The sequence below is a fragment of the Sinocyclocheilus grahami genome, unplaced genomic scaffold (genome assembly GCF_001515645.1).
Source record: "Sinocyclocheilus grahami isolate Dianchi unplaced genomic scaffold, SAMN03320097.WGS_v1.1 scaffold369.1, whole genome shotgun sequence".
NCBI classification, from domain to species: Eukaryota; Metazoa; Chordata; class Actinopteri; order Cypriniformes; family Cyprinidae; genus Sinocyclocheilus; species Sinocyclocheilus grahami.
This window is the reverse complement of record NW_015505548.1, coordinates 329,502-332,671: the sequence shown is the minus strand read 5'-3', so window position 1 is coordinate 332,671 and position 3,170 is coordinate 329,502. Positions and strand designations below refer to the sequence as shown.

The 3,170-nt window shown below is 35.4% G+C and overlaps 1 protein-coding gene across 1 annotated transcript in view; it reads right to left on the bottom strand.

Moving 5' to 3' along the window:
• dock1 (dedicator of cytokinesis 1) overlaps positions 1 to 3,170 on the bottom strand; it is a 270,237-nt gene that overhangs the window by 195,475 nt on the left and 71,592 nt on the right. The gene's annotated exons all lie outside the window — the stretch shown is intronic.

Genomic DNA, 3,170 nt, shown 5'->3' with positions numbered 1-3,170 from the left:
GAGGAGAGGAAGAATGTGCCCTTGAGGGGAAATAAATAAACGCTCACACTAACGACATTCAAGCTGCCCCGTATAATCAGGACCGAACAGGTCGCAACGGATACGAAAGTCTAAGTCTATAACAGTCATCAATCTGTCTTCAGTCTGAGTGTTAAAGGTGCCTCGCACACATCAGGTGTACACACATAACTCAGAAAGCAATCAAAAATAAAAAAAGTACAAAAGATGGAGGTAGAGAGAACATTATTCTAATGAAAGGACAGAGATGATTCATGGTGGAGATGATTCTTCCTGAGAAGAGTAAGTTTGCTTCGGTCGTGCAAAGTTAATATTTATTAGGATATTTGTTCACTGAGCTGCAGGCAATGGAAATGTGAACTAATGCCAATTTAGAATTTAGCGATTCAGGTTCTGAACTTAAGGTTGATGAGTCTTCTTGATTCCGTTAATGATTCTTTAAGAATCTAATGAATATATAAATATACTAAAAAGCAATACTGCTTTATGACAACATTTTATTATTTTCTAGAACTGCTTTAACTGATTCACACCAACAATTCATGAGTTCGAGTTGAATCATAAGAATCATTTGTTCGTGAGTCACACTGTACAATGTGAACTTTATGTTATGTTCATTCTGGCATGAACGTTGAGGACATTGGAATATAAAGATGTTGTCGATTATTTCTATATTATTTCATGGCTTTCCTTCTCGCATTCAATTCAGACAAATCAGCTAAAATAAAAGTAAATGATTCAGTGGTGAAAAGAAAGACAAGTCGTATAATTTGTATTGCATAGCAAATGTTATCACTAATTATAACAAAAATGTTTCATAAATACATATTTACAAATTAAAAATATTTATTTATCTTAATTAAATAAATAAAACAGTATACAGTATTAAAAAATAATTAAAAAACAATATACAGACTTCATTTCTTTTTCATTCATTCAACATTTTAATTATATATATGTATTTTATAAGCCTTATTTATTTTATATATTATTTTAAGTATTATTTCTATAGTATTATTAAATAATTTTGTCCCAAAGTCATGTCAAGTTCCTCCTCAGATGTTCTGATAGAGGGTTTCATCCTCCAAATGCCAGATAACAAATAAACCGGGAGTAAAAGCTTCTTTTAAAAGTTGCGGTGCCCTTGAATCATTCCGCAGATGTTTTCTCCAGTGTGTTTATAGTGAAGTGAGTGATCTGGAGCGGATTCCTGAAGAAACCCCTATCACAAGCCATTCTGCAGCATTATTACGACATTCACAGCTTTTATGCAGCACGTCTGCGCCGTCCACAGAAATCCAATTCCAAACTTGGCAGTGGTAGGAAGGTGTTTTAGTACACAGAGTGAGGAAAGTACATAATCATGTTGAGTGGGACGCCTGCAGGAAACATTAAGGGAAGTCTGTGTGTCTGTCGTTCTGGGTGGTGAGCGCCGAATTATTCACAGTGCGGTCTGGCCAAAAGACGCACTGCCATGTGATCGTGTGTGTGTGTGTGTGTGTGTGTGTGTGTGAGAGAGAGAAACACACATACTGTAATTGTAGGTAGTCCTGTGAGTGTGTATTCTGTTTGAATTAATAGCTTCCTTCAGGCCACCCAAAGACAAATTTCATGTTTAAACGCCTCAGATTTCAATAGTTTTTGTGTAGTTGAGGAAATTTTGCAATATATCTGTGGTTGTGCCTTGTCCCAAATTAAAACAACTACTTACACATACTGTAAAAAGATCACGGTTCCGATTCCACATACTGATTACAGTATTTATTACAACAAATTCAATCTAATAATTTGAACAACCAGTGACTGGGTTGATTTAAATCTCATACATTTTGTATTAGGGCTCCTTCAATAAATTATTGTAAATAATTTGGAAATATTTTAAAATTGAACTTTTATTTTATGTTTCATATAAAAATTGGATTTTATATTTCATTTTATTTCCTTTTTATTTTACATTTTCATGGATGGATGGATGGATGGATGGATGGATGGATGGGTGGGTGGGTGGATGGATGGATGGATGGATGGATGGATGGATGGATGGATGGATGGATGGATGGATGGATGGATGGATGGATGGATGGATGGATGGATGGATGGATGGATGGATGGATGGATGGATGGATGGATGGATGGATGGATGGATGGATGGATGGATGGATGGATGGATGGATGGATGGATGGATGGATGGATGGATGGATGGATGGATGGATGGATCTGCTTGGCTGTTTTATATTTATGTGGCAGAGACATGACAGAAAGGCTGCAGAATCTGTTAGAGAGGTGAGGGGACATTTACAGCACACATGTCTCTGCCTCCATCTTTCTCTCTCGGCGATGACAGCTCGAGTGTGTTTGCCTTCAAACACGGCTAGAGAAACCACTGCATGAGAGACACCGCTTTCAGGAGTAAACTGGCATTCAAACACATGATCCATGAGGGAAAAGTAACGAAATCAACAGAGCTCGGCCTCATCTCAGAGGGGCTTTTAAATCGTATGCTGCATTATATTAGCCGTGTGAATATAACGCTCTACAACAGACAGAAATCACTAGACATTCAATGACTGCGGTTCCAATTCCACTTACTTATTACAGTATTTACTAGAACAAAAATCTTTTAATTACATGAACAACCAGTAACTTGGTTATATATACAACCAATTCATTGGTTACTCCAATGAATTTTATTTTCAATAATCTGACTTCCAGGCCTGTAAAACGATTGAAACATTTCCTGAACATTTCGATTTCAAACCTTAGCAAGCTTATTTTGAGTTAGACATGATGAAAGTAATGACTTGAGTTAACTGATATAGTGAGTGAGATCATTTAAAGTGATAACTGAGACTGATTCTCGACACTTTCTGACCAATTAATGAAAAAAAAGTCTGTATGAGTTATTTGTTCAAATCACACAACTTTAATTTTATTTTATTTTTTTATGTTATTATTTCATTTAATTTAATTTCATTTTATTTTAAGCCTGGAGAACACAATTTAAACATTTTCTGAATGTTTAAATTGCAACGCTTATTTTGAGTTAGATATAATAAAAGCTTATTTTGAACATTTCTATAATTTCACAGGCCTAACCATACACCGTACTGGAGCACTTACAGAAATGCAATTTCTAAAAATATCTCAGCAT